This window comes from Typopeltis vanoorti, chromosome 15 (assembly GCF_054136105.1).
Source record: "Typopeltis vanoorti isolate ZY-2024b chromosome 15, IOZ_Tvanoo_1.0, whole genome shotgun sequence".
Classification (NCBI taxonomy): Eukaryota; Metazoa; Arthropoda; class Arachnida; order Uropygi; family Thelyphonidae; genus Typopeltis; species Typopeltis vanoorti.
This window is the reverse complement of record NC_143563.1, coordinates 6,459,720-6,482,950: the sequence shown is the minus strand read 5'-3', so window position 1 is coordinate 6,482,950 and position 23,231 is coordinate 6,459,720.

The following is a 23,231-nucleotide window of genomic DNA, read 5'->3' as shown; positions in this document are numbered from 1 at the left end:
GAGTATCACTGAATAAGGCACAAGACATCTGCAGGCTGCGTAATATGTTTCTCAACAAACAGTGCAATTAGAGACAACTGGAATAAAAACGGCACTAACTAATGAATCGCATGACCCCTTCCACATAAAATGCTGTATAGTAGACAATCAAAACCATATGTTGCCGGTGCACCATATGGTTTTGATAAAAACTAAGAAATATATAGTGAATGTGTTTCAGATATTATATAAGGAATTCGGTTGAAGAGAATTAGCATTTCAACTGAACTGTCGGCCTGCCTTTGTCAATTAGTAGCGCAATCTTTTGTTAATACCGCACCAATCATATGAACGTCTTCATAGCTGCTTTATCTCTACTGGCCTACCATTGCTGTCTGTTTCGAGTTCTGCTTTCACAAGCCATTTGTTGAAGGACTGTTCGTTAAATACGGTAATTTTTTTTAGCTTTCAAATTCTTAAGTATGGATCACTGGGTAAAGACTGGATTTTTAAAATGCGCAAAAGAGAGGAACAAAGTAGATACAAGTAGCTGTCAGCAACAAGAAAATGTTGATATTTCATCTGGATCAACTAAAATTGATAAGTGTGTGTCGTCTGACATCTCTAAAGAACCAACTAGGAAGAAAATGAGAAAACTTCGTAAGTACGAAATAAATTACATGAAATGTAGATTTTCATGGACGGGAAATGAAGAGGAACCTATTCCATTATGTGTAATCTGCGGTGAAACTTTAAAAAATGAAAGCATGAAACCATGTAAATTAAATCGCCATTTTGAATCGAAACATAATGAATGCAAGGACAAACCTGTCGAATTTTTTCAAAATAAACTAAAAAATTTAAAAGAATCTCAAAAAGTGATGTCGATCGTGTCAGGAGGTGAAAACATGAAGGCTTTAGAAGCTTCATATCGTGTGTTGCTATTAATAGTAAAAAGTGGTGCAGCGGAAACAATTGGCGAAACTTTGGTCAAGCCTGCAGCAAAAATAATAGCGGAAATTATGATCGGAGATAATGCAAAAAGGTCTTTTGATCGGATTTGCCTTTCAAATAGTACCGTTCATCGAAGAATCACTGAAATGGCTGAAAATATAAAACAAACATTGTTATCCGATATACGTAAGCGTCGTTATTATGCGTTGCAGGTAGATGAATCCACCGACATTGCAAATTTTGCAAATCTTCTAGTGTTCGTTAGGTACGAAAAAATCAAAAAATTCATGACGACCTTTTATATTGACAACCCTTGCCAGAACATACAACAGGAGAAGAAATATTCAATAGTATAAATACCTTTATGCATCAAAACAAGCTTGATTGGAAAAGTTGCGTTGGAATAAGCACGGACGGAGCGAAATCCATGGTCGTATCTAAAAAAGGGCTTGTTTCAAGGATTCAACTGTTGCACCAAATGCAAAGTCGACAAACTGCTGCATGCACAGGGAGGCTTCGGCTACACATATGATGTCTACAGACCTAAGAAAAGTCCTTGATGAAGCTGTAAAAATTATATTAAAGGAGGTCCTCTAAACGCCAGACTTGTCTCTCAACTTTGCAAAGAAATGGGAAGCAACTATACACAACTTCTTTTCCATACCGATGTTCGTTGGCTTTCTCGTGGAAAAGACCTTTCTCGTTTATTTGAACTTCGTAATGAACTACAAGTTTTTCTTGATGAAAAGTTTGAATTGTAAAAGCATTTACATAATTGGAAATGGCTCAGTCAATTAGCAGACCTGGCAGATATATTTACTGTATTAAATAGTCTTAATTTATCTTTACAAGGCAAGGAAATTTCTATATTTCATGTCCAAGATAAATTAAGACTATTTAATACAGTAAATATAACGCCACGTTGGCAAAAAATGAAGTTATGGCAAAAGCTGGTTGGTAATAAAGTATTTGACGCGTTTCCATCGCTTCACGAATTGCTCGCCAGTTCAAATGAACAAATTGATGATAATGTGAAAATTACTATCATGCACCATTTAAAAAGCTTACAAATGAATCTAAAAAAGTATTTCCCTGAATTGGACATTAATATCACTGGCCAACAAAAAAACAAATTTTTCTGCTGATTATGATCTGATACTTGTTTTTTACTAATTTCGGTGCGCTGATTTCAAATATCAAACCCATTTTTCTCTATCACGTCAGGTTTTTCCTCTATGGCATTTACTCTTTGCTAATTTGTAAGTTTTTGATAGTTTTAAGGAGGCAGTACTATTTAGAGGATAAAAAAAATCGATTTTTTAATATTATTTTCTGAAAGTATGTACTTTTAAAAATCTGTTCCTAACTTTTTATCAAGAAATTCGAAAAATTCCCGAAGATATAGCCTATTATTCAAAGCGGTGCGCAGATCAGAATCTCGCTTGTTAGTAAACGAATAAATGCGTAAGAACCTGCAACGGCACGTACTGGCGCTTTGAATGCGAGAGAGGCCGATAACCAACCTAATACATTTCGAAAAGTAGGCGATGACAACTGCCTAAAACAAATGAATGCTATATGCGTCATAGTGGACAAAGAACGATCGAAATCACTAAATCGTTAATCGATCGTGAAAGTATGATGAGCACTTATAACGTTTCAATAAAGTCTCTGGTTTTTTTTTTTTTGTGTCTTGTTAATTGCATATTATTCGGCAGTGAAGAAAATACATCATGTCTACTACTCTAAAATGTGTCAATAGTGTAGATTCCTTCTGCTACATTTGTGGCAGCTTTACTGTTCCCAGTCAAAGGACAAATATCACTGATTTGGTTAAGAAAGTGTACTTTACATACTTTGACGTAAAAATTGCAGATCAGGACAAGTCATGGGCTCCAAATAAAGTGTGTAAGTCATGTGTAGAAAATTTACGACAGTGGAGCAAGGGAAAACGCCAAAAATTAACTTTTGGCATTCCAATGATTTGGCGTGAACCGAAAAATCACGTAGATGATTGCTATTTTTGTTTAGTTCAGACTTCTGGTTATAATAAGAAGAATAAGAAAAAAATTGTGTATCCAAATCTCGACTCAGCAATTCGGCCAGTTGCTCATTCCAATGAAATAGCCGTGCCAATTTATAAAGGCTTCCTTTACTTGAGAACGAGCATGATCGGGATATGCCAGATGTTCTTGAGGAGCAAGACCCGGATGTTGATTTAGACAATGAAAAATTAATTTCTAGTTCTGGACCGTAACGTTTTACTCAAGCGGAATTGAATGACTTAGTAAGAGATTTGGGCCTATCAAAGGAATCATCGGAATTGTTAGCTTCAAGATTAAATGAACTTACTGGAGCAAGATACGAAGATAACTTTTTATCGTAGCAGGGAAAGTAATCTTGTACAATATTTTAAACACGAGTGTGGGTTTGTTTACTGTAACAATGTCTCAGGTTTGCTAACTGAAATGAGTGTTGTACAATATCATCCAAATGAGTGGCGTTTATTTATCGACGGTTCAAGCAGAAGACTCAAGTGTGTCTTACTACACAATGGGAATGTATATGGCTCAATTCCTATTGGCTATTCAGTCCACTTAAAGGAAACATATGAGGACATTAAAAAGGTTCTGAAGTTATTAAAATATACAGACCATAACTGGATCATCTGTGTGGATCTTAAAATGGTGAACTTTTTACTTGGCTTTCAAAGAGGATATACAAAGTTTACGTGTTTTCTATGCTTCTGGGATAGTCGAGCTAGAAACCAACATTGGAGTCAGAAACATTGGCTTCTTAGAATATCCTTAAATGTTGGAGAACAGAATGTTATAAATCAACCCTAATCGACAGAGAAAAAATCATTGTTCCACCTCTACACATCAAACTAGGTCTTATGAAGTAGTATGTTAAAGCTTCAGATTTACAAGGTGACTGTTTCCAATACATATGTGAAAAATTTCCACGGCTTAGTTATGAAAAAATTAAAGCCGGTGTATTTGATGGATCGCAAATTAGAACTTTAATGAGAGACCCAAATTTCATCAACTCTATGAACGAAATTGAGAAAGAGGCCTAGACTTCATTTACGATGGTTACGAATAATTTTCTTGGAAACAAAAAAGCGTGCAATTACAAAGATCTAGTGGAAACAATGCTTGAAAATTTCCAGCGCCTAGGTTGCAACATAAGCATAAAGCTTCATTTCCTATACAGTCATCTGGATAGATTTCCCGAGAATTTAGGTGCTGTAAGCGATGAACAAGGCGAAAGATTTCATAAGACTTAAAAACTATGGAAGATCGGTACCAAGGAAGATGGGATTCTCACATGATGGCCGACTACTGTTGGAGTATTCAAAGGGATTGCCAAAGAAGAACACACAGCAGAAATTGCTACAAACAAAAATTCATTCCCTGAAACTCATGTGTAAGTAATTTTGTTATTTTTTAATAAATATTCTTGTAATTTTTAATGAATATTGTTAAGTAGTTATGTATCTAATTATCGGCCTCCCTCGCATTCAAAGCACCAGTACGTGTCGTTGCAGTTTCTTACGCATTTATTCGTTTACTAACAAGCGAGAGCGGTGAGCGCTCCGATTCTGATCTGCGCACCGCTTTGAATAATAGGCTATATCTTCGGGAATTTTTCGAATTTCTTGATAAAAATTAGGAACAGATTTTTAAAAGTACATGCTTTCAGAAAATAATATTAAAAAATCGATTTTTTTGATCCTTTAAATAGTACTGCCTCCTTAAAAATATCAGAAACTTACAAATTAGCAAAAAGAAAATGCCATAGAGGAAAAACCTGACGTGATAGAGAAAAATGGGTTTGATATTTGAAATCAGCGCACCCAAATTAGTTAAAAACAAGTCTCATATAAAAGTCAGCAAAAATTGTGTTGGACAGTGTATTGAGTGATAAGATACCCTTTCAATAAAATCAAATTTACTGCCGAGGGTCTATCGTCAATAGAAGAAGAACAAGTTTTAGAACTAGCTTCTGATGGTTTCCTAAAAAATAAATACAGCGAGATTACGTTATCATCATTTTGGCTACAAATTCAGAATGAATTTCCTGAATTAACAGATAAAGCTCTAAGGTTCATTTTTCTATTTCCAAGTTCGTATCTGTGCGAAGTTGGATTTTCGGCCCTTGTAGATATTAAGACGAAGAAGAGGAATCGCATTATAGTATGTCGAACCGCATCTGAGATTGAAATTAACAACTATAGAGCCAAATTTTGCTGAAATTTTATCTCACCATAAGCAATTTCACTCCTCTCCTTGATGATAAATTATTTCAAGTAAGTAAAACTTTATAATATCTTTATAAAGTTTGTTCTATTAAAAATAAATCATATTTTTTGTTTACATGAACATATAAATGCAAATAAAATAAATATTTAATTTTCTAATATTTTAAATTAATGTATTCGTTGTAATTAATTAATTAATTTATTTTTAATTAATTAATTTACTTTTTTTTAAATTAATTAGGGGGTACTTGGTAATAATGAAATTGATAGATTTCCCGAGAATCTGAAGTTTGAGAAACACTGATATAAACGAATGATTGTTCAACTCGACCAACTGCGCATTAGGGTTCGTGTTCGGAGCGATTTTTTTTTATTAATTTATAGTTTTCCCTTTATACAGAAACGTATTAAGATTTTGCTTTTTTTATTTTTACTGACCCTAATTTGGATCGATTGTGCAAATTAGGAGCAGGTCGATAATTAACGGCGCCACTCGTTTATTTTAATACGTCAGTATTACAACGCTGGAAATGACACAAAACAGCGATCCCTCCCCAGTAATAAGAACGAGACGATAATTGGTTGCTTTTGTATACTTTCATCAATCGACTGAAGTTATTACGTTTCTTCTGGAAGTCATAAAAGGGAACAGAATACGTTAATAATTATCTGTGGGTGGCTTTACAGTTTTAATGTACACAACTCGGTTAGTAGTGTGTTGTGTTGATTTACGTCCTTTGGGAAGAGCTCTCAGTATTATAGTCGGAGTTAATATCTTTTGTGTTCAGTATTCTTGCTCTCTTCCGACACTAGGAAATATCTCTCATTTTTGGCTCCAATAAACAATATTTAAGATCGGAATCTCCTGTAAAACTGTGAATGGCCTGCTGTAATTAAATTACAGCAGGGGCTCCTTTTTGAAGGGAACTACGTTGTGAATACTTTCGTAGTGTTTCTACTGGGTAAACAGATGATTGTAGTGGAAGAAAATTATCAGTAAATAAATTATAGCGGAGAGTAACAAAACGCTTATTTGCATTCTAGGTTTGACCAGGTTGGGAACAAATGGTTCGTTTACTGTTCGCTTCATCTATTTTAAACTATAAAAAAATGCAAAAACTACTTATAAAGAAATCGGAAAGCATCACTCTTTTCATTTGATTTCATTATTGGTTTTTAATTTGAAGCAAAATATATTGAAATAACTCTTGGCACATATTGAATAGATTGCCGATTTGCACATTTAAGTAGGAAATGGGAAATCCTTCAAAGTTAAATTCGTATCAGGGTGATATCTTTTTTTTTTTTTTTTCCAACCATCTGGATGTAGAGGCCATTAAATGCTTATCATTCTAAGCTACCCATCAGTTGAAACAGCCTGCAGATTCGTGTTTGTAATGGAGATCAAAGGGAATCCCAAACTTTTTGAGGATTCTAACGTAGTCGGATATTTCATTTAGCATTACGGAGTTTGCAGTGTCCATGGGAGTGTGTCGTAAAAATTCAAACTAGATTTTAAAGCTGATTTGATGCCACAGAGGTTTTTCTGATATCGTTTTGATATCGTTTATATATATATATATATATATAACTGCATCCCCTAAAATCCATTGAACATTAGTTACGTAATCCCTGGTCTACCTAACATCGCCCCAAGTATAATATACAGCGGAAATCCTGTTCTAGAGATAATTATTTAAATTCTTTATTCTTTCATATGAATAAAAACAGTTAGATTGAGAATATTTCTGCCGCAGTTGCGCAAATCGTGCGGTAGATAAATAGTAAAATAACACGCTTAATGACTATCTAACATAGAGGCAGCCTGCCTCAGGGCGCGGCTTAATAAGGGCACTCGTTCAGCTATATTGCGGTAGGCGTCGTCGCTACTCGTTCTGTTAGCGTAGCAAGTACGGAAAGAAGTTTTTCCAAGCTTAAACTGATTAAAAATTATTCGCGAACTGCAATGACCAAAGAAATTTCATTTCGTCTAGCAACTATATCGATAGAGGCGGACATAGCTTATCATTTAAATTTAGAAGACCTTATAAACAGTTTTATTGTGCGATATCCCTATAGAACAAACATTTAATTAATATTATTATGTAATCGTTTCACATTAATGTTTCTCTTGTAATAAAAACAAAACAGCAATTGGAGTTTTTCTTATATTTTTTGTCTTATCCACCATATTTAATTTTTTGCCTGAGGGCGCGATTGTCTGGCGACGGTCCTGCTAGCATGCATGCATTATCCTGCTCGGTGTAAAGATCAATCATAATCTTTGTAAACATTAGCTTTGAGCCATTCAAATGGAATAAGATTTACGCACCTTTCGATTGTAAAGATATTATTTGACCAGTTGGGGGGACCATTTCTTAAAAACGCTGTATCCCAAATTAAAGATACCAAAAAATTATAAATTTGGTTTAATCCTTTGTCCAAGTGTAAGCAAACAAGTTTGCACCTGAAATGTCTTTCAGGACTTGGGTGGTAAAGGTGGTATGACTTCACATCACTTGCCTTAGTATCCCATAATGCAAAGCCACATCTCATTTTGGTCAAGTATAATGTTATGCATTATGGGACGAGTCACTACCCAGACCGGTTTCGATCTTTATTGAGGTCTCATCAGTGGGAGACAGACCCGGAGGTCAGATACCAAGGTTGAAGTAATGCAGAAGTCGTATTTTCCTATATTGGGTTTTCAAAAGGTGTCCCACCTTATTATTAAAATACTCTGGATTAGAGATAGATAATTGTTGAAAGCTTTTCACTTGGTGAAAAACCTTTTGAAAAACCAAGTTGAAAACTTTTTTCAACAAAGTGCTATGCCCTTTATTTTTTAGTGCAGAAGAAACAATTCTTAATAAGGTTTTTTTGTTCTCACGGTGAGGATAAGTTAACCTCTCAGTTGGAGTTGGCAAACTTTTTTTTATTTATTTTCTTCTTATCCTATCTTAATTTACCCTTAGACTATTTACTGCGTAGGCATTCGAAACCGATATCCTACGGATTATTTTTTAGCGTACGATGATACAACGGCCGTGAGACCCTTTTTACAGGGAATTACGGTACCATCTCAAGTCCCCTAATTTTTATCCGGGATCGGGACCGGAATAGTTGACGAATCAGGCCTATGGCTTGGTCTTAGGTATTCCTGACCGTGTTGCCGATTTTCCTGTTCTATGGGACGAAAAACCCGAGTTTGCAGTGAAGAAAACCACTTCCTCCGTATGAGACCGGCTGACTCACCTTTCGTCGAAGAGACCAGATAAAGGTTCTTCACGTACGGACTAGAATCGAACCGAGGTCTTTCTGACCAAAGGGCTTCGTCTATACCAGCGATGTTTACTAGGCAAGCTACTTCTCTATAAAAAGTCATTCGGCGATCTACTCCCTTATATAGATCACGTTCCCCCAACCTGATATCTGATTACGCACAAATAAACAAAATAAACAACTAAAAACTTTTTTTGTATATTTAAAAATTTATTTTTCACTTTTAATTATTTTAATACAACAAAAAATATATATATTGAAATAAAATATTTATTTCTTTATTTTGGAAAATCAAAGTTAGAAAAAACAACAGATTGATTACAAACTCACAAGTTACAGGAAATGCTGGTTGATTAAAAAAAGTTAATGTGAAATTTGGCATTGTTTGGACCTCGCAATATTTTCATAGTCAAGTTGATATGAAGAAGTGGCCAATCGCAGACAATCATCCAAATGATCATTTGTAATTTGGTTTCTTAATTTATTTTTTATGATGTTCATATATGAAAAAGCGGATTCTGACAAGAGTGTCGATCCGAAACACGACAAAATTTTTCGCGCAATATCAGTCAATATTGGGAATTTTTCATGTGCATACTTCCAAATGACGTCATTGTTTATTGATTTTAAATGTAAACTATTCTGAATGTTCATTATCTCAAGTTTTACTTCAGCTTGGTTTATATCAAACAGCCCATTCATTTTATTTGAAATTTCTGTGATGTTCAAGTTTTCTTGAAATGGATTATTGATAAAAGATACAATCATTTCAGTTTTATTAAAATCTTTAAATCTTGAATTTATTTCTTCCTCAACTAATTAAATTTCACGAATAAATTCTTTTAAATCATAGCGAAGCATTTCCTGATTTTGTTCAGAAAAAGTTTAATAAATGTGGGAGATGCCTAAATTCGCGGTCATTTACATTTTTGTTTAATAAAAGTAAGTATTGTTGGAAAGATTTTATTGAACTTAACATGTCGATTAAATTTTTATTATTGAACTTAACACGTCAATTATCTCTACCTTGTAACTCTAAATTTAAATTGCTTAATTTCGTACAGAAATCTACTAAAATGATGTGTCCCAACTATCTTTTATCACTCAGTTGTGGATAAATATCTCCTTTTTCATCAAGAAAATTTTTATATCGTTAATTAATACAAGAAATCTTTCTAAAAATTCACTTCTGCTGAGCCAGCGAACATTATTGTACAACAGAAGTTCCCTATCATCATCTGCCTGTAATTTAAATAACCGCCGTTGCAGAGCTTTCCCTCGAACAGAATTTACAATTTTAAATGTAATATCCAAAACATCTTTTGTGTTTAATCTTTTATTACACAGTACTTGTTGGTGAATAATACAGTGGTACGTTAAAAAAAATCTGGATACTTGTCATCGTTTTTACATAATGAAATGAAGCCTGATTTATTACCTATCATTGCAGGAGCACCACCAGTAGTAATAGACACAAGTTTAAAAAGCGGAAGTTTGTGTTGTTTCACAAATTCATCAAATGCCAAAAAATGTCTTCTTCCCTAGTCCTTCCCAATAATGGCGTAATTTTCAAAAGTTCTTCTTTACTTGAATACGCTTGAAATACCATGCGAATAAACACCATTAACTGAGTAATATCAGTGAAGTCGTTTGATTCATCAAATTGTAATGAAAACGCAACACACTGGTGAATGCCTGACATTAACCTGGCCTGGAAACTTTTCTCCGCCAATTGGAACTCTTCGTTTCGGCAATTTGAAACCTTGTCTGCAGCCTAGAGATGGTCTCTCTCTAGCGACGTCTCGAACCGAGAAGCTCCTTTCTGGAAGCGGGAAACTCCTCTCTCAATCAACGTGGGTCTGGGCGGTCTCTCTGACGGCGGCTGTGGACCGGGAGGCCTCCTCTCTAGCAGCAATTCTGGAACCAGGACCCCCTTCTGCTTGCTTCAGTCCCTGAAGACTTAACTGAAGACGCAACGGAAGCTCTTAATATATTACAGAACACAATCCTCTGAGTGTGTATTGTAATAAGATTTCCTGAAAAAAAAATTACATTTGTTTTCGGACTCTGAGATTAGAATTGATTTATTTATAAATGAAATTCTTTTGTTAACAACAGAAAGCGAAGAAAATATAGGAATTGAAAATTGTCCTTGTGTCTGTAATAATTTCTTTATTGTTTAGATTTTGCATTTAAATGGAGAATTTGCGCAAATTTTTTGTAATATGTTTATTTGAAGGAAGAAAGTACAGAGAAAAATGCAACTTCAGTGTTTTGAAATGAAAAAGAAGTTCGTTCTTTTCAGTAAGAGAGTTGACAAGAACGAGTTGCTTGCAATTCCCACAGAAATCAGCATTAAATATTCCGACGAAACGAGGTAGAATGAAATTTAATCAGATGAACGGGTAGTATTGAAGTTGTTCCTTTCATCCTTTAATTTGCTGGAAGAATTCTTCATTGTTCAGATTGAAGGCATGAAACCGCTTCGTTTAATCATCCTAATTGAGCGAATTAGTTTAAATGGATGTCGCCTTTCTTCGACTGAGTTACGTTCATCACTAAGTGAATAATTCCGTTTTATCGCGATGTTAAGTCGACTCCATCCCATTTTAAATCCTTTGCCTCATTTCGATTCTTACCGGCAATTGGACAGAAAAAAAAAAATAGCGGCTTACTAATCAGGAAACATTTTTCGGTGATGAGAAAAACATCGCAGAGACAAAGGAATTTGCTTCCTCGGGAGGTTCATTGAAACGCAATGAAAGTAATATATTTGTAACAGGATTAAGTTAGTGATTAAGAAACCACCAAAGATAAATAACATTCCATTTGTTTTGTAAATGAAACCTTGTCTATACATAATTGCTTAGGGGAGTTTATATCTGAAGAGAACAGACTGCACATGCGTGACCTCCCTACTCGTACATAAAAAGAATTTGTTAATCAGATATTCCCCTCTGCAGCTACGCTCATCCCCATTCCTGTGTAATGGGAGGGGATGACTGGAGGCTACATTCGTATCCCAGAGATATTTTATCACCTAGGATTATCATAAAAAAGTATGTGCGCGAATATCCTCGAGCGTTACCTCTCGTGGCTCTAGACTTAGACGAAGAACATTTTGGGTTCGATTCCAGTCATCGACTAGGGGAAGACTTTCTTGATATTTTCCCCCATCATGACGTTGGCAGGAAAATAAAGTTTTTACTCCAGCAGAGATTCGGTTTCTAACTTATACAATACACAGATCGTTTCCCCCAAATAATTACTCGTTAGAGATTTCTTCTTAACTACTCGACACCAGGGGAATTTACTCACCTTCGAGGAAAGGTGAAAGTGAGAGATTCGCCATTTCCAGAAAGGGAAACGCCCACTCTTATCGGGGTAGGAAAGAAATGATTTTTTTAGACCAAGATTGGCAATTTGGAGGAAAAAACTATTGCTTATTTTGTCGTTTATTTCCTTTTAACAGGAACTCATTCGCTTATTTATTAAAAACATTTTCATAAATTTTTTGTATCCATACAATAACAGAAAATTTATGAAAATGTTTTAAAAAGTAAGCGCATGAGTTGCTGTTTTCAGCAGTAATCGGAGTGAGGGAACCGCAATACACCTCAAGAGAATTACAACAAGTAAATAAACGATATTTTAGTAATGGAGTATTTTTATATTGTTAGAAAAAATATCTAAACCACCTTATTTTTATAAAATAAAACCATATCCATTATTAGTTCCTTATTTTTGTTTGATTTTTTGCGTGTTTTACCTTAAAAGAGAAAAGCAATTCCAATGAATAACTCAAGTTCCACAGCCAGATCCTATTCTGCAGTTACTGAAAAAGAAACTTTGTTTTCCCGTCACTTAATCATTGAGTATTTTTACTCCAGTGGAGAAGTAAAACATTACATCATTTCGAATTAAAAAAAAAAAAAAAACTTCGTGCCATTTCACCACAAGATAGCGAGCATTTGGAATGTTCGAATGAACAAAGCAGCCAAAGTTTAGTTTCAGTTTTCTTCCTGAAATGCATTTTGGTGGTGGCTGCTCTTAGCAAACATAACATGCTGACGTAGGGGAGAATAAAGCTCAAGTGATATAAAGAACTTCAGAAATATTTTTTCGACTGTTTAAATTCACTTTATGAGTATAAAGGCTCGGAGGTATGAAAATGAAGCAAAATGCCTGAAAGGGGGAAACCCATCTTTATCGTTCAAAAACTGAAATGCAGGCTATTTGTTTTTCTGCGATGATGTCAGATTACCATCCCAAACTCTGCTTCACAGCTCCGCTATGGCCCTGCTGACATTATTTCATCTGGATGTCAGCAATCCAGGGGACCATACTCTAACCAAGCAGTCTATCCACATAAGGAAAAAAGGATTTCGATACCTTATCGGCTGTAAGTAGGCTTACGAAAGAAGGTGTGTTACGAGTCTGGATTCCCTTGTGGAATTGATTTCTTCTCAGGGGACAATCAATTCTCCTTAGAAGGTAGCAAGAAATCAGTAATTGCATATATCGCAGTACTGGTGGATGGATGCTATTAAGAGAAACATTTCTTAATTTATCTATTTTTATTTTGGCTTCCAGTGGCAATGTTTTGGTTAGCAATCGGCACATTTTTAGCATTTCGTACGGTTGATGGCTTAAAATAAAGACCGAATCAAGTACGGATGTGAGGCGTGTGCATTAAGCCTGTTAATTGCACGTGCTCTTATATCGGGTTTGCAACTTTTGAGGGATGTAAACTTCAACTTTCTTAAAAGAAATTCGGAGATTTCATTTCTGCAAACAGGAACACATGTCTCAAAAGAAGTTGGAGATTTTCCCTTCCGGAAACCTCCCCCCACCTTCCTCCATGGGGAAACTAGTAACACCTTCAGATGAAACACTTACAGTAGTCCTTCGTATTCTGGATGGGATGGGATTCGAACGCAGATTATTTCAATCAGAGGGCATCGTAGAAAATGTGATTCAGTAATTGCTGTGGTAAGTAATTGCCGCGGAAATGCTTAGCTCGTGGTTGCTAAGCATTTCCGTGTTTAAATGCAGACAACTCTGAAAACGTGTCCGGGTGTTGGTTCATAAAACATCGATAAATTGTCCTAAAATTCATACAATTCTTAGATAAAAGAAAAGTACAGTACATACGTAATTCTCTGTTCATATTTTTTTTTTTTTTTTGGAAATTCGTCTATTTCAAGATTTTTTTTTTTTTTTTAATTTCTTATTAGATAAACATAGTGTGTTTCAAAAGAATGTGACAGAGAATCGCGTATAAAACATTTGCGGACAAAAGAGTACGTGAAGAGAGCGTTGCTATCATCTGTTTTGCCAAACGCCCAGGCGATGGAATACTTGCAGGAGTGAATGACTAAATTAATCGTATTTTCGGTTTAGAGAAAAGAGTGTCACTGTGAAAGCAGCTTTTAATGTGATGATTATAATCTCCATAGATATAAGCAACTGCTGGCCTTTCTGAACTATTGGAACATTTATGTGCACTCAATTATTTTCTACATCAGCTGCCATTCCTGTAATCGTTCTTCTGCTTTTGCAACGAAGTTCGAGAAGAGAGATCTTCTGGCAGTTCATTGCGAGTTTTGGAAGATCATTTTGCAAGTCCTTATAACTCAGTTTTTTATCATTTTCTTTTTCTATAAAGCAAAACCTATTCGCACCTGCGAGAGTTATGAAAATAGCGAACTGAATGTAATCCATTTATCAGTTTGAACAACTTCATCATAAAGATTAGCCAACTATTTATACTAACTGTTATGATTGTGGCAATTGGTTGTTCATGTTTCCATAGTTTCAGATAACAGCGTGTTTATTCTTTTGTACTCTTAAAACGCAAAGTGATTTTCTTAGCGTGCTCTTACATTAAAGTGTGTAATTTCATAACATTTTTTTCTTTTGTTTTTCATTCATCAGCGCTAGTGGTGTTTTGACTATCGTCACTAGACAGCCGAGTAGAGCTTTCGTTGTCCTAGGTATACGTATACCTCTTAGGAACTGAATAGCGGTGTTTGTAGAAGGACAAGCATGTATGAAAGTGGCGAGAATTCGTTGGATGCCGTCAATATTCGAGGTAAAAAGCCATAAATAGCCGATGATTTTATAAAGATACCTTCAGGCGAAGGTGTTTTTGTGTAGTGTGGTTTATTTCATCTTGGTATCTCAAACTTACCTTATTTAATTTTATTTATTTTAGTGTTAACGAGACACTTTTATGTTCCTTTGAAAAATGAGGTTAGTGAAAGAGAAGCCGAAGCAGATTGACTTTTCTCATTTCAACTTCATGAGTTTTCGGTTTGTTTCTGAGCATTTCTTGTAAACTTATCTATGGTCTCTTCTGTTCGTCATCTTTGAATTTGAATGCTCTTTTTAACCTTATAAAGTTCTAAATTTTGCTCTGCAGTCTTAGTGCATTCATAAGAACACCACTACTCATTGATTAACATAGCGAGGTGAATTCGTGAAGGGCGGAAGAACAGAAACCCATCGAGGGTGCGTAAGCAGTAGTAAAACGTTGACTGTCGCAAGTGTTGTTGTGTCACTTGATCACGATTAAGGTCACCGTCTTCTAAGACGGTGAGGAAGTGTAACTCGTAGGCGAACCGTCATGCTGTACATTCTACTAAATAAGCTAGCGCGGATTTATATATTATAAATCTTACAGGATAAGTATAGGCATCAAAGTAGGGATGGGACTAATGGCATGTAAAACTGCAAGGGCTGGATGTTGATAGTGCATGGGAGGTGGTTAAGAAGTGTTTTTAGGAGGCAATGGTTGACTGTATACCAAGAGTCCGAATAATAAATCAGGTAGGGGTTAAATGGATGAATAACACTATTAAGCTTGAGCTGCAAAAAAAGAAACAATCGTGGAGGAAATTTAAGGAGAAAGGTGACCAGCAGGCGCAGGAACAGTATATAGTGAAATATTTGTTTGAAATATCGCACTCTTGGAGAGCATGCATCAAAAGGTAGAAAGAAATGTTTAGTAACAAAGGAGGGCCCCCCTCATGCTATTGTTGGGAACAATTAAGGTTTGTTTGAAATAGAGAAGTCCCAATATTTATTTTAATGTAGTATATCTTTTTTCTAAGGGGAAAAATTGTTTTCATTTCTGAAAAACAGATAAAAGCTTTAAAACCCGAGGCAAAACTCGTCAAGTAAAACGCTATGCGAAAACACTAAGCCGACATGACGTAGCCCTGCTCGCACCCCATATCTCCCACTTTTAATCTTTATTATATTTTATCTTTCTCCTTTTTCTGAAACATATTTTTTTAGTTCAACCTTGATACAAGGCCATTATTAAATTATTATATGCATATTTCGGTATCTAATTCGCATACTTTAATTTCCGCATTTTTAGTTCCCACATATCTTCATCTGTATATTTTTTCCGCCGCCCCCTTCTTTTGGAAAAAAAAAGTCCTGATGTATTTATCCAAGTGGCAGCCCTAAATGGTTATAGTCCATCATCCAGTCCATCATCTAAGAGTTTATGGATGTCTTGTGTGAGCTTGGTATTGCCAGTTTGGATTGCTTCCATAGCTGATTTTGAGTCACTGTAAATTATAATTTCTTCAGATTGTTGAGATGATGATAGAATTAAGTAGGCTTCTAGTGCTTTATTTATTGCGTAGAGTTCGCTGGTAAAATTGGAAGCGATTCTCCCAGATCCAACTTTTATTGAAAGTTTTTCACCTTTCGGGAGTAGAAGGAAAACGCCAGCGCCTCCATTAATCATATTGGTGTCTGATGATCCATCGGTATAACAAATAACCTGTTTGGAGGATGAAAGAAGGTTGATGGTATTTAGGCCTTTTTCTTTAAGCATTTCTTTTGGTTCTTTTTTTGTACAGAGTTTGGTAAGGTTTAGATTTATGGAGGTATTTGAAGGTAAAGGACTGGAAAATAGAGGTTCTTTGTTTATGTGAACATTTAGCTGATCAAGACCTATATTTCTTTCCTGATAGTGTCATCATATTGTAAAGTTGATGATCTGTGAAGTCTGCAATTTTGGTTCCAATGTTCATAAGTTTTTAGGGAGATATGATCACTTTGGTAGCTTCTGATATTATTTATGAATTTTATGGTGGCAAATTTTCGTCTGTCCTCCAGCAGGTCAAGCCCACATTCCTGTTGGGCTCTGATGTTGTTAGTGGATGAGACTGCACCAATGATAATCTTGGATGCTTTTGCTTGTATTTTGTCTAGTTTTTTTTTTACCGATGAAGCCGAAGGTGACCAGATAGGTGCTGCATATTCCATTATTGGCCTTATTAGTGTAGTGTAAGTAGTTTTGAGGATTTTTGGCTTTGCGCCCCAATTTGTTCCACAAAGCCTTTTCACTATATTTAATTTTTTTAGAGCTCTGTTGGAAGTGTTAAAGATGTGTTGTGCAAAACGTAATTCCTGATCAAGCGTAATACCAAGGTATTTTGGATTTGTGACTTTTTCAATTAGCTTGCTGTTGATCATGACTTTGGGATTGTAGGAATGTCTATTTTTCCTGTCTGTACTAAATGTACTTAGTTTTGTTTTGTCTGGGTCGATTTTGAGTTTGAGTTCGTCTGACCATTTTTCTAATCCTCTCATGGATTTGTTTAGAATTTCCTCTGATTCTGTGATTTTAGCACTAGTGTGCCAGATGGCTATATCATCTGCATAGCAAGTTACTTTTGTGTCTTCTGTAAGGTAGGGATGAATATTATTGACATATAGAAGGAATAGTAAGGGACTGAGTACTGAGCACTGGGGAACACCAGCCCAGGTTCTCCGCTCTTTTGATATTGCTGCATTGATTCTGACTTTGATCTTTCTTCCTCTGATGAAATCAGCAATCCAGATTAAAGCGTTTCCTCTAATTCCAATATCATGTACTGTTTGTATTAATTTTTTGATCCAAACACGATCGAAAGTAGCAGTTCACATCAAGGAATATGGCAGTTGTCTTTTTTGTTGGTTTTTCCTGAAATGAGCTTATTATTGTTTGGCAGAAGTAGAATAATTGATCTGTTGTCGAATGACGAGTTCTATAGGAAGTTTGGTAGTAGTTGATTTTCTTATTTTTTTGTCAGCAAATAAAACTAACAAATAACAAAAACTAACAAACAAAACTAACAAATAAAAATAACAAATCCCAAGTTTTATAAGAGACACTCTTGTAATAATCACGTAAGACATCTTTCTGAAACCAAAACGGATCGTTTTGTAAAATTTATTTCTCGTGCTTTGACCCTCGTGCTTCTTTTGGTCCAACGCAAGCCTTCGAGCCCATCTCTTCACATTCGAATGTTTTCTTCGGAAAATATGTGCCCGTACTGTTTTCGAAAAAGAACGCACGTGCACCCCAAACACAAACGTTCCTAATAATCACCCTGACAGATGAGCAGCGCAGGCATCCATCACCGAGGAGCTGCTATATCTAGGGTTGGTTAGTCACCATCGACGACCGCTGTTTTCTTGCAACTTAGGATCGCCTACTCTCGTCAGCATTTCTCGCTGATATGCTAAACAGCAAACCCACATGGGAAGGTTCCACAGCTTCAATTGAATCACCTCTTACCATATCGAGCGAGACGATAATTAGAAAGAAAGTAACGAATCGATATTTGAATATTCTTTCGCAGTGTGCTTGTGAAGTCACTGTTGCTTTCGTAACATTTAAGTAAATTCGCATTTTGAAACTGCTGGGAAGAAGTAAATGGAAATGGATCTTATGGGTTATTTATTGTCTCTGGAAGCAGTTTCCTTTTGTAGACCAATAGCTTTAGTTTAAAACTCGTCACTTGGAAATACACACCAATGATTTAGAGTTTAAAACTGTAATGCGCATGCGCAGTGCAAATATACTGGAACAATCATCAGCAGCCAGTCTAATAAATGTGTAGCGAATGGAAGTACTCGAGTTAGTAAATCTGGGTGACAATGGGGAATGAATAAGCGCATCATAACATTTTAATATTATTAGAATATTTACTAATTTACGTAGAAACTATGTTTCGTGATCTACGGTAAATTGCGCCGAGCTTTTATGCTTGGGATGAGGATATCATTTTGACGTCCACATCCTTAAGATGTTTAAATTCATAAGACGGCAGTTTAAAGCTTTTGATAGCTTCTGTCGTGATGTTTGAAAAATGCGTGTTGCATGGAGAAACTTTCAAGAACTTTATTTACAAACTTCCAGGGTCGTAAGAGGTTGAGAGTAAAAGTGAAGACTAGCAAGAGCAGTTTAAGCTTCCCGCATCACTCACCTAGTTCAAGCACAGTCGGTGAAGTGCGTCCGTCTGAATCACGGCTGGGGAAGATCGCTGCTCCCTTCTTTCCGGAGATATTTTGTTCATGACGGGAAGTTTCTGTAATAGGATTACTGTCTGCTAAAGTGATGCACGAGGTGGTGGGGATCCCTGCCACATAACTGACAAGCACCCTTCGAGTCAGCCAAAACCAGCTGGGATATGAGGACATTTTCTGTGATTTGGTTCATTCTCTCTTCTTTCTTTCTTTAGCTTATTTGACGTTTTTAGCTTCGCTGAGAAAAGTTAGCAATAAAAGAATGGATTTTGTGAAATGGGTTGACGTCTGAATAGTCTTCGATCTTTAATTAAAATTTGTCGCATCATCTCGTTGTTGATTTCAGTGCATCTGTTTGTTGGAAATAACAGAAGAATAGAAAGGAAATAAATCGAAATGTTATAAACGAACGATAATAAGAAAGTTTGTATAATTCCTAAGGCCTGCTTTGCTTTGTTGGCCGAGTGGTTACAGCCTAAAGGCTGCGGGTTCGGATCCCTCCATAGATGTGATTGTTCTGCTAACGTGTGTGGAAAGGGCATCTGCAATCTTAACATTTCTTCTAGCAGATGACTTCACTCCCCAAACCCAATGAATTACGGGAGTGCTGAGGGGGCATGCGGCGTCAAATCACGTCACCTGTGAATACTACGTAAGACAACAGTGAATCTCCGTTCAATTGTTATCATGACCACTGAATTCACTTTACAACATTCGCATTTTTATGGCTATGGTCGTTTCTGGAGCACCATAGTATACAATGCCAGTCCATTCGTACTTGGTGTCTTTAAAATTCTTTATTACCATTAGGGTTTTTTTTTTTCCCTGGTAAAAACTACTTTCGACCAGAAGATGTTTAAGGAATTGTTCATTTTATTAACGCTTCCAGCATTCATTTACCGCAGTTCACTTCGGGAAAAGCACTAGTTAGTCTTTTAACATGAACGATGCGAAGTCCATCTGAAGAGGTAGGTTGTTTATGTTTAGATGTAGCTGTGAAATCACTCATCACGTATTTCCTTCCCTTTTCATCCGTCCCTTAGGACCGGTAGAGTCCTGCTTGTAGGGGTTTACGACGAATTAATGCAGCTGGTTCGTCACTCCTCTGCTGCACCCTCTAAGGGCAAGTATTCATGGCTGCAGATCCGGCTCTGTGTGTGTGTGTGTGTTCACGGGGCCGGTTTGCCTCTTCTGAGGGACGAAAAACCCAAGTTTCCGGGAGATAAAATCTCCTCCCACCGTATGAGACCCGCTAATCCACCTTTAGTCGAAAGAGACCAGATAAAGGTTCTTCATCATGGATGGAATCGAGCCCAGGTCTTTCCGACTAAAGGGCTTCGTCTATACTGACTTAGCTACAGAGGCTCAATTGTGTATTTAGAGCATGCATCTAACTGGTGGCTTTCAATCGGCAAGAATAAATTCAGTTTATTGTAGATAGGATAAGCTTGAAGATACTTTTAACAGAAGCTGTCAATATTCTAATATATACAACATGGAAGCACAAATAAGACCACCACTATTCATTTTGCTTTGAAGTCGGAGGGAAAAAAAAAAACTTTACAGTCAGAATGAGGAGACTTCGTTGGGCGATAACATAATGTCGAGTACTTGACATGTTGGTATAGAAGGAAAAGAAAATATTGAAATTGGCGTAGGAAAAATAAGCTAATTAAATAGGCGTACGTATATGGAGAATAAAAAGAAACCATTAGGAAGATACATTCCGAAATAATCTTAAGGGAAACATATCAAATCAGCAATTTTGCCTCACACTGCCGAGGTTGAGTTATAAAAAATATACCGGAAGGGTTAGCAGACAGATCTCCGAGAGCCAGACACTCCTGGTGTTTTTTGAAGGATAAATTGTGGTCTTTAAAATCAACTGTTTACTCTCATCGCAGGCCGAAATGAGGAGATTTTAACAAACCGGTGAAACTTACGTGGTGTAAACTTTTGGTGCTTTTAAGCAAGATTAAGACTTCAATTTTTATAAGAATGGTTGCAAAGAGGTAAATTTATTGGTTACAGATAAATATCCATATAAACATGAAAGAAAATCTGAAAATGAACAGATTCCAGCAGAGACGGGAAGGTCTGTAGAGTAAGTAAACTAAGAGGGATTAAGACTTGAACTGTTGCTTGATTCCATTATTTCTACGGTTCTAGAAGGGAATACAGTAATTTTTGGCTGGGATTTGGCTTCAATAGAGCCGCAGAAGTCATGATAGTAGGATTAATGCGGGAAGGATGCTGAAGTGATTAAAGAATTGTTTTGGCGGCGGTATATTCTTATTATTAAGAGACACCTCGAGGGAGTCAGCCTCATCGAGGGAAGCCACCTACTTACACACACCAGCTATCATACTCATTCTTAAATTCATTCACACTGCTTGCACTCACAACATCCAACGGCAATCCATTCCAATCACGCACCACCCTCTGAGAGAAAAATCTAGTACTCACTCCCTTCTTAACGGCCTTCATTCTCAGCTTCCAAGGATGCCCTTATGCCATTTTCCCACCCTCCATAAACTGAAAAATTCCATCAATTAAAATCCTTTATGACCCTTCACAGAAGTTTGTAAGTCTCAATCATATCACCTCTCTTTCTCCTGTTTGCTAGTGTCTGCACGCTACAAATTCTCAATCTGTCTTCATAATCAGTATTCCAGAATCCTGATATAATTTTTAACACTCTCCTTTGCACTCTCTGTAATATATGAGAATTACACCGGAGATCAGACCTGCACACAATAGTCCAAGTGAGGTTTTATCAAGGCTTTATCTTTAGATGTGAACGTTCGTTGCATTGCTATTATTTTTGCCACATGGACCCTGAACTTCACCTTCCTATCTACTAACACTGCATGATCCCCAGCCTCATCAGTTTATTCTAGCATAATCCCACCAATATAATGCGACATTGGATATCTAATCACTCCGAAGTGGGTGACTTTATATTTTCTGACATTGAAATGATACCCACATTCCCATGCCCATAATTTCATCATCATCATCATCAAATTCCTGCCATGTACCCTCAAGGGGTGTACAGAATATGATAGTACTACATGAAAAAAAATTACATCATTACTAACTTCCTATCTACAATTTTCCTCCAAATCAGTCTGTTACTTGTCAAGACTCCAACATTATCAGATCTTATATTTCTATCGTCTAAGGCAGTTTGTACCATATCAATCCACCTATAACTTGGTCTTTCTCTGGGTCGTTTTGCTGCAAACCTGGCAGAGAACACTTGTTTTTGCTATTCTTTCTTCGCCCATTCTGTTTAAGTGACCATACCACCTGAGATTAGCTCTGCTAATGCATTCCTGAATGCTGACGATGTTAAGTTCTTTCCTAATATTCGCATTTTTAATACGATATTGCCATTGATGCCATCTGTTCACGGCTATAATCTTTCTCAGGACTCTCATATCTGCGGTCTCTAGTCTTTGGTCAAGTGTTTTACTTCTGACCCAGCTCTAGGATCCATAAGTTAAAACTGGTTTGAACACTGTCCTTGTATAATTTAGTGTTCCGACTAATTTCTCTCTTATTCCATATGAATTTATTCAATTGACTTACCACCATACCAGCTTTGCTGATTCTGTTGTCTATTTCTATATTTAATTTACCATCTTCACTAAAAATCGTGCCTAAATAGCGGAAATGTTTTACTTGTTCCACAGGTTCTCCATTCACAACACAGTTGACATTTTCAATGATTCTGCCTATTTTCATTGTCTTTGTCTTTTTATTGCTGACCTTCATACCATATCTATTACAACAGCTGTTCAATTTAGTCAGAGAATCTTGCAGACTTGTAGCGGATTTATTTAGAAGTATAACATCATCTGCATAAAGCAAAGAGCTGACATTAACATCTCCAATTTTGATATCATGTTTAATACCACTTTCCTTCATAATGTGATCCATATAGATAATGAATAACAGAGGGGATAATGTACATCCTTGTCTCACACCAGATTTAACATTAAACCATCTTCCTGTACTTCCTTCAATTCTAACTGCTGACTTACAACTCAAATAAAGACTAAGTATTGCTTGATATAATGCCCCATTGACACCATATAACTGCAGTGTATTGAATAGCTTCTCTCTTGGGACCTTGTCATATGCCTTTTCCAGATCGACAAAACTTAAATACAGATCTTTGTTATATTCCCATGCTTTCTCGACTATTTGTCGTAAAGTGAAAATCTGATCCTGACAGCCTCTATTTGGTCTGAATCCAGCTTGTTCTTCACCAAGCTTTTCTTCCACAATTCTTCTCAACCGTTTCTCAAGTATACTTGCATAGATCTTGCCAGGAACACTCAGTAGGGAAATACCTCCGTAATTCTCACATTCAGTTTTATTTCCCTTTTTATATATGGGTACTATGAGAGCTCTACTCCAATCATCG